At 41.0% G+C, this 9816-nt stretch overlaps 1 pseudogene; it reads left to right on the top strand.

Annotated features, from left to right (window-relative positions):
- Positions 1-1614: 1614 nt before the first annotated feature.
- Positions 1615-3002, top strand: LOC105738943 (annotated as a pseudogene).
- The last annotated feature ends 6814 nt before the right edge of the window (positions 3003-9816 follow it).

Genomic DNA, 9816 nt, shown 5'->3' with positions numbered 1-9816 from the left:
CTCATTGCAACCTCTGCCTCCTGAGTTCAAGTGATCCTCCAGCTTCAGCCTCCCAAGTAGCTTGGACTACAGGCATGCACCACCATGCCTGGCTAATTTTTGTATTTGTTTAGTAGAGATGGGGTATCACCATGTTGGCCAGGCTGGTCTCAACTCCCAACCTCATGTGATCCACCCGCCTCGACCTCCCAAAGTTTTGGGATTACAGGCGTGAGCCATTGAGCCCAGCCAAGTTTGGTTACTTTTCAAAAATTCTTTTTTTCCCCCTGCAAATCCCATTCTTTTCAATCCAAATCCCATTCTTTTCAACATTGGGAGGGTGCCTTCAAGGATTAGTTTTTGTGGGTGTCTATGTTGGAGGTTATACATTTACTTTTTTGAAAGCCAATCACTTGTGAAGTTGATCTCAATGAATAGCCTTTGGGAAAACCTACATCTTAGAAGGACAAAGGGAGGTGCAATGAGGTGAAGAGGCTCAAAGGTATGAGAAAGCAAAAAAAAAGGGTCTCATTTTTCTTTTTTCTTCGATGCTTGGATTTGGCAGTGATCTGATTTAAACATTAGGGGAGAGCAGCAGATGGTGTGATTTATATTCACATATAAAATGCTTTCCCAAGTGATTTGAAGGCCCTGGTGGATTTTAAACATTGTAATAGCTGTGATTATTTTGTTGTATTTTATAGACTCATTGTGTTTTGGTCATTCCTGATTGATTTCTTCTCAATTCTAAAAGCAGCAGTGGTAAGGATAGGCATCTCCCATTTAAGAGATAGGGAAAGCAGGATGGAGGAGATGATTAAAAAATAGATTTACCCTGGGAGATGTCAGCACAGGTCACTGCATCATGAACTGGGAGTGAACAGAGACCCTGAGAGCCCAGCCTGATGGAATTTAGTTCATTCTCAACAGAAAACAGATACGATTACAGTGGAGGTCAATAACTGGGTTGCACCAGCTGCGGGATTTGTAGCTTCCTGCTGACTGACGGACCTCACCTTTCCAGATGAATTTTCTTTGCTTATATTAAGTCTCTGCAGAGAGGATTTTATTGCTCTCTGTGGATTTAGAGAAGTTAGGCTTCTCAGTTTGGACCTTATGATTCTAAGTGAAACAGCAACTGGCCTTCTTAATTAACATCTAGAAGAAAGAGTCGTTACTTTGGAGAAACCCTCAAGCTATTTCAAAGAGAGGGAAAATCAGGATACTGTGAGTTGCCTCATCTTCCACAGGGAGAAGCTGAGGAGGATGGCACTGAGCTGGAACCTGGAGGTGAGAGCATTTTAGTTAACTGAGTCATAAACATGACCCCAGTGGATGTGCTTCTGGCAATGCTGCAGACCCTGGAATAAGCAAATATCTAAATAATGGCACGAAGTTTTCAGAGTTAGCAGTCCCTCCTCTATATTTTGATCTTAATTGTTGACTACCTAACTTAAAACATTTTATTGTCTACTTTTATCCCCAATGTGATTAATGCTTATAATAAAATTCAAAAAGTCACAGAGGAGTCATTATCCTGTTTCTCTGTTGCACCAACCTTGACATCTTGCCTGTGTCCCATTTTTATCCCACATGCATATAGATTGGTGTGTCCATTTCATACCGATTCAAGAAATGGAAACTGAACAGCTAGAGAAAACCTTCCCTAACACTGAAACCAGTGGTGAATTTGGTAAATGCCTTGCAGAAGATATGGAAAAGGGACGAGCATTTAAAAGATCTAGAAACACTGATGGTTGAATTATGCATTGTGTTTCAGAGCAAGAATGCTTGGACAGTGATTGGAAAAGGAGGTAAGAATATTAAGGCTTTCTGTACAGACTACAGAGCCAGGGTTCTAGCCCCAGAGGGCAATGGCCCCAAGTGCATGCTGAGTATTAGTGCTGATATTGCAACAATTGGAGAAATTCTGAAGAAAATCATCCCTACCTTGGAAGAGTACCACCATTACAAAGGAAGCACCTTTGATTGCGAGTTGAGGCTGTTGACTCATCAGAGTCTGGCAGGAGGAATTATTGAGGTCAAAGATGCTAAAATCAAAGAGCTTCAAGAGAACACTCAAACAACAATCAAGCTTTTCCAGGAATGCTGTCCTCATTCCACTGACAGAGTTGTTCTTCTTGGAGAAAGACTATGGAGTTGTAAAGTGCATAAAATCATCCTTGATCTTATATCTGAGTCTCCTACAGAGGACATGCACAGCCTTATAATCCCAATTTTCATGATGTAACCTATTACATTACATGATGTAACATCATTACATTATGGTGGTTTTACAATGATGTCTGATGACCACCATGGATGCCTGGTGGGATTTCCCAGGCAGGGAAGAGGTGGTTTTGACAGAATGTCTGTCAGTTAGGGTGGGTGTTCCATGTGGCCATCTGGAAGAGATTATGATGACATGAGTCCTTGTTGAGACCACCTCCTCCTTCTTTTGGACAAGGTGCCTGGGGTGGTAGCAAAGCCGAGAATCTTCCTCTTTCTCCACTACCACCACTGAGGGTAGGAGACATAATGGCCTATGACGGAAGAGGAAGACCTGGAGACCGTTACACGATGGCCTATGACAGAAGAGAAAGACCTGGAGACAGTTACATGGCATGGCATGGCTGGCTTCAGTGCTGATGAAACTTGGGACTCTGCAATAGATACATGGAGTGCATCAGAATGGCAGATGGCTTATGAACCACAGAGTGGCTCCAGATATAATTATTCCTATGTAGGGGACAGTGGCTCATATGGTGGACCTAGTATTACTACACAAGGAACTATTCTCAAATATTTGGTTGGCTCTATTATTGGCAAAGGTGGTCAGTGAATCAAACAAATCCATCAGAGTTGGAGCTTCAACTAAAGTTGATGAGCCTTTAGAAGGAGGTGAAGATCAGATCATTATCATTATAGGAACATAGGACCAGATATAGAATGCACAGTATTTGCTGCAGAACAGTATGAAGCACTTTTCTGGAAAGTTTTTACTAATACTAGTGAAGGACTGAAGGAGTCCTGCATCTTTTTTTTTTATTTGCTTCTGTTTAAAAAGCCAGCATGCCTCTGCTTCACAGGTGTTTTGCATTTGAGGTGTAGTGAAGCCTTTGCTGTTCACCAGATGTAAGGTTTTAGTTCCTTACAAACAGGATTGGGGGTGTAGGGAAGGGCTTGCAAAAACTAATGTTGAAATTTTGAAACAGCAGTAGAATGAGCGGATTTTTTTGTGTGTTCATTGTTACTGGTTTAAAAAAAATGTTCCTTGGTTTAAAAAAATGTTCCCCCATGTAATTTTTGTGAACACCTTACTTTGTGGCCACTGTAACATTTGAGGGGTGAGACAGGGAGGAAGAGTAACAGTAGGCCACATGTCCCTGGCATCTGTTCAGAGCAGTGTGCGGAATGTAAGGCTCTTTTGTAAGAAATGTTTTACGATTTTTAAGATAAATTTAGATAAACCTAAAATAGTCACAGAGGATGTAAAATAAATGTGAAAGACTCCCTTCTTACCCCTCACCCCTCCATCATACCCTTTAAAACTAACAACTGTGAATCGTTTATTGTGTTAACCCTATACGATCATTTTAAATAGAAAATAAACCTGTGTGTGTGCGTGTGTGTATGTGTGTGTGTCTAAATCATATTCTTTATATATTTCTACAGTTTGTTTTTTAAAAAAATTAACACTACAGGCCGGGCGCAGTGGCTCACGCCTGTAATCCCAGCACTTTGGGAGGCTGAGGCGGGCGGATCACGAGGTCAGGAGATAGAGACCATCCTGGCTAAACGGTGAAACCCCGTCTCTACTAAGAATACAAAAAATTAGCCGGGCGCGGTGGCGGGCTCCCATAGTCCCAGCTACTCGGGAGGCTGAGGCAGGAGAATGGCGTGAACCCAGGAGGCGGAGCTTGCAGTGAGCCGAGATAGTGCCGCTGCAGTCCGGCCTGGGCGAAACAGCGAGACTCCGTCAAGAAAAAAAAAAAAAAAAACTAACACTACACATCAGGCATTGCTCTATATCATTAACTATAGATTTAAATGGCTTATTTTAAAAATATTACAAATTATTACAGTGCATAAATATACTATTATTTACTTCCATCCATTATTGATGAACATCTGGGTGGTGGTCAGGGTTTTTTTGTTTTTTTTTTTTGAGACAGAGTCTCGCTGTCTCCCAGGCTGGAGTGCAGTGACGCAATCTCGGCTCACTGCAAGCTCCGCCCCCCGGGTTCCCGCCATTCTCCTGCCTCAGCCTCTCCGAGTAGCTGGGACTACAGGCGCCCGCCATCTCGCCCGGCTAATTTTTTGTATTTTTAGTAGAGACGGGGTTTCACCGTGGTCTCAATCTCCTGACCTCGTGATCCGCCCGCCTCGGCCTCCCAAAGTGCTGGGATTACAAGCGTGAGCCATCGCGCCCGGACTCTTCAGCCGTTTAAAAAACTGTTGTCATTGCAAACAATGCTGCCCTTCACACTTTTTGTGCCAGTTCATCTTAGAGACCTGAAGACCGGAGCTGGAAGTATCTTCAGAGGTCAGCAAGTTCAATTTCTTCTATTTGCAGGTGAGAAAATTGAGGTCAGACAAAGAAGAAAGTGATTTGCTCAGGGTTACATATTCTGTTATGGTTTCACCATGTATGTGACCCTGATCTCTTGACTCCAGAATCTTCTGTGTGGTAGAATTTAAATATAAGTGACTATTGAATATTCCTTGAGATCAGTAGTCTGCAGGCTGGGTTTTCCATTCTTCCATTATGTAGTTTTCTGTTGGGGCTGCTGCATATAGATGTGTATTTTGTGCACTGCATAACAACACTCAGACTAATAAGAGGTGAACGAGGGCTGAAATGGAAGGTTTGCTTCGTTTGTTAAGCTCTGAATCTGGTCTTGGTGCTACATCTGAGTGGACTTTTCCAGACTGGGCACCTTTCTCAAAATTACCCAAAGGCACCAAAGGCTAGCAGAGGTCCTCATTTCTGGGATTTGACTTTAAAACAGTAATGCAGCTTGTTGTGTCTTATGCAATGCTATTAATTCCAGTGGACACAGAATTCCACTGTTGTTCACACTTTCTTATCTAGTCTTCCTGATGACTGACAGTTTGCATTTGATAGATAACTGGGTGGGATTAGGGCTACATGATATGGTCACAGGTGGGTTAAATTTAACAGCCAAGTGTGGCTGACAGAGAGGTCTCTCATGGGCAGAAGATGTTATTTACTCTTTTGTGGTTTGATACTCAGCTTTCTGGAGCCAATGATGTTCTCCCTGCCTTGTGAAGCAGGGACACAAGGGGACCTGCTTTTTCAGTTGGGAGGGGCCCCTTTTCAGATAATTGGTAGCTTGGAGCTGTGCATTTCTCATTACTTATTTTCCCTCGTATTCCCCACTCTGCCCCTAACTATTGTAGGTTCCCTCTTCAGCTGCTGGTCAACAGACTCATCTTGCATGACAACTGTTCAGCTAAAGACAATTTGCCCCAACAGCTCCAGAAAAGTTATTTCACTTTTTAAACAGATTCCTGTTTTTGTTATAATGACTTTTTTTTTTTTTGAGTCAGGGTTTCACTCTGTTACCCAGGTTAGAGTGCGGTGGTGTGATTTTGGCTCATTGCAGCCTCAAACTCCTGGGCTCAAGCCATCTTTGCACTTCTGCCTCCTGAGTACCTGGGACCATAGGTGCATGGCACCATGTCAGGCTACTTTTGTTTGCTTATTCATTAGTTTTGTAGAGATGGGGTCTCACTATGTTGCCCAGACTGGTCTCAAACTCCTGGACTCAAGTGATCCTCCTACCTCGGGCTCCCAAAGTACTGGGATTACAGGTGCGAGTCACTTTGCCAGGCCAGTATGATGACTTTTTAAAACAAAAACACACTCAAATAAAATGAACTCAAAACACACAAATATAAATGTTATAAAGAAGAGTGAGTTTCCGGGATTCCATTTGTAGGCATTTACTGGACCCAACAGTTTCTAGTCAGAGACTATATGGGACTTTTTGACTTGCACATCATTCTGAATAACCTCCCATTTTTTCATATTTAATGACTTTTTAAAAAGAGCAGTTTTAGGTACAAAGTAAAATTGAGAGGATGGTACAGAGATTTCCCATATACTCCCTGTCCTCAACATGCATAGCCTCCCATTATCAACATCCCCAACTAGAGTGGTACATTTGTTACAATTGATGGACCTACACTGACACATCATATTCACCCAAAGTCCATAATTTACATTATGGTTTACTCTTGGTGTTGTACATTCTATAGGGTTGGGCAAGTTTATGAAGACGTGCATTTATTTACCATAATAGTTTCATACAGAATAGTTTCACCACTCTAAAATGTCTTTGTGCATCACCTATTCATCTCTCTCTCCTCTAAACCCTAGCAACCACTGATCCTTTTATTTTTTTTTAAACTTTATTTTTTCTTGAAAAAAAAGAAAAACCGGGATACATGTGCAGAACTTGCAGGTTTGTTACATAGGTATACATGTGCCATGGTCGTTTGCTGCACCTATTGACCTGTCCTCTAAGTTCCCTCCCCTCACCCCCAACCCACAACCAGCCCTGGTGTGTGTTGTTCCCCTCTCTGTGTCCATGTACTCTCAAGGCAACCACTAATCTTAATTTTTTAAATTGATGTAAAATATACATGTATAATTTACTATTGTTACCATCTTTAAGTGCACAGATCAGTGGCAATAAATACCTTTATATTCTTCTCCCCCTCTTCACTTTCTTCTACCCCATCACCTTCTTGGCCTTTGGTAACCACCAGTCTACTCTCTATCTTTATGAGATCCACTTTTTTAGCTCCCACATATTATTGAGAACATGCAATATTTGTCTTTCTGTTCCTTGCTTATTTTGTTTAAAATAATAGACTTCATTTCCATCCATGTTGCTACAAATGACAGGATTTCATTCTTTTTTATGGCTGAATAATATTCCGTAGTATATACACACCACATTTTCTTTATCCGTTTATCTGTTGATGGGCACTTAGGATGACTCCATATTGTGGCTATTGTGAATAGTGTTGCAATAAACATAGGAGTACAGATATCTCTTTGATATATTGATTGCCTTTCTTTTGAATATATGCCCAGTAGTGGCGTTCCTGGGTCATATGGTAATTCTATTTTTAGTTTTTTGAGGAACTTTTATTCTGTTGTTCATAGTAGCTATTCTAATTTACATTCCCACTGACAGTGTTTGAGGGTTTCCCTTTCTGCACATCCTCATCAGCATTTGTTACTTTTGTCATTTTTTTTTTTTTTTTTTGAGACAGAGTCTTACTCTGTCACTCAGGCTGAAGTGCAGTGGCACAATCTCAGCTCACTGCAATCTCCACCTCCCAGGTTCAAGTGATTCTGTTCTTGTGCCTCAGCCTCCCCAGTAGCTGGGATTACAGGTGCCCACCACCATGCTGGGTTAATTTTTATATTTTTTGGTAGAAATGGGGTTTCACCATGTTGGCTAGGCTGGTCTTGAACTCCTGGCCTCGAGAGATCCACCAGCCTCAGCCTCCCAAAGTGCTGGGATTAGATGCATGAGCCACTGCGCCCAGCTCTGTTTTTGTCTTTTTATACAAGCCATTTTGACTGGAGTGAGATGGTATCTCATTGTGGTTTTGATTTACATTTCTCTGATGATAATTGATGTTGAACATTTTTCATATACCTGTTGGTCATTTATGTCTTCTTTGAGAACTGTCTGTTCAGATCTTTTGCTCATTTTTAAATGGATTTTTTTTTTGTTTTTGCTATTGAGTTGGTTGTACTCCTTATATATTCTGGTTATTGATGCCTTGTCAGATGGATAGTTTGCTAGTATCTTATCCAATTCTGTGGGTTGTCTCTTCACTTTGTTGATTGTTTCCTTTGCTGTGCAGAAGAATTTTATCTTAATGCAATCCCAATTGTCTATTTTTGCTTTGGTTGTCAACCACTGACAGTCTCCATAATTTTGCCCTTTCCAGAATGTCGTGTAGTTGGAATCATACAGTATATAACCTTTTCATATTGCCTTTTTTTCACTTAGTAGTATACATTTATGTTTCTTCCATGTCTTTTTATGGCTTGATAGTTCATTTCTTTTTAGCACTGAGTAATATTTCACTGTCAGGATGTACCAGAGTTTGTTTATCTACTCACCTTTTGAAGGACATCTTGGTTGCTTCCAAGTTTGGGTAATTATAAATAAAGCTGCTGTAAACATTTGTGTGTAGGTTTGTGTGTGGACGAAAGTCTTTAACTTCTTTGGGTAAATACCAATGAGTGCCCTAAAATGTTTTGCTTTGCATTCATAGGCCCAGTGAGAGGAAGGGGGAGCAGTATCAACTAAAACTCTTCAGTATGTTAGGTAGGAGCATTATTTCCCCATGTTTGGAAATCTCCTTGCATTTGGACTTTTTTTCACCCTAAATATATGCTTCTGTGTAATAATTTTAAGTACAGCTCAGTGAAACAAATGGTGTAGAAAGGAGAACGCACCTTTCCCACAATGGGCTCCCTCTCACCCCCCTCCACCCGCCTCTCCCTGCTCTTCATCCTGTGTGGTGTAAAATAAACCTTGATTGTACCATAGTTCATGAACTGACTGGATTTAGTTTTAATACTTGTAAAACTTGGTTTCACCATTCAATTGAGATATTATTCTGTCTTTGCAAATTGTTCGAGTATGATTGTGTTCGAGTATCACTGGTCACGGTGAAGTACATCCTGTTTTTTTCCATTAAAAATTAATGAAAATATTGTTTCTTAGTGACTTTTCACGTAGTAGCAGGATTTTCAGGAGTGAATTAGAGCCACTAAGTGAGGGATGGGCATACTGAATGATGGCTGTTGAGGTCAGGGGCCATAGCTTTTCATTTTTCTGTTGATAGCACTGTGTACTATCATGTAGTAGGCCTTTAGTAAAACTTTGTAGAATGAAAAAGCAAATCCTCTTTATATAACTGCAAGTGGGGGGTGTGTGTTTTCAAGTAGACACTGCAGGGATCATGTAACAAAACTTCTCATTTTCTTTTAGCTTTTTTTTATTATTATACTTTAAATTCTAGGCTACATATGCACAACGTGCAGGCTCAATACATAGGTATACATGTGCCATGCTGGCCCACTGCATCCATTAACCCATCATTTACATTAGGTATTTCTCCCACTGCTATCCCTCTCCCCATGACAGGCCCCAGTGTATGATGTTCCCCACCCTGTGTCCAAGTGTTCTCATTGTTCAATTCCCATCTATGAGTGAGAACATGCAGTGTTTGGTTTTCTTGTGATAGTTTGCTCAGAATGATGGTTTCCAGCTTCACCCATGTCCCTACAAAGGACATGAACTCATCCTTTTTATGGCTGCATAGTATTCCATGGTGTATATGTGCCACATTTTTTTAATCCAGTCTATCGTTGATGGACATTTGGGTTGGTTCCAAGTCTTTGCTACTGTGAATAGTGCCACAATAAACATACGTGTGCATGTGTCTTTATAGTAGCATGATTTATAATCCTTTGGGTATATATCCAGTAATGGGATGGCTGGGTCAAATGGTATTTCTAGCTCTAGATCCATGAGGAATCACCACACTGTCTTCCATAATGGTTGGACTAGTTTACACTCCCACCAACAGAGTAATAGCATTCCCATTTCTCCATATCCTCTCCAGCATCTGTTGTTTGCTGACTTTTTAATGATTGCCATTCTAACTGGCGTGAGATGGTATCTCATTGTGGTTTTGATTTGCATTTCTCTGATGACCAGTGATGATGAGTATTTCTTCATGTGTCTGTTGGCTGCATAGATGTCTTCTTTT

The sequence above is a fragment of the Nomascus leucogenys genome, chromosome 15, assembly GCF_006542625.1.
Source record: "Nomascus leucogenys isolate Asia chromosome 15, Asia_NLE_v1, whole genome shotgun sequence".
Classification (NCBI taxonomy): domain Eukaryota; kingdom Metazoa; phylum Chordata; class Mammalia; order Primates; family Hylobatidae; genus Nomascus; species Nomascus leucogenys.
The sequence above is the reverse complement of the archived record's forward strand: the minus strand, read 5'-3'. Positions and strand labels throughout refer to the sequence as shown.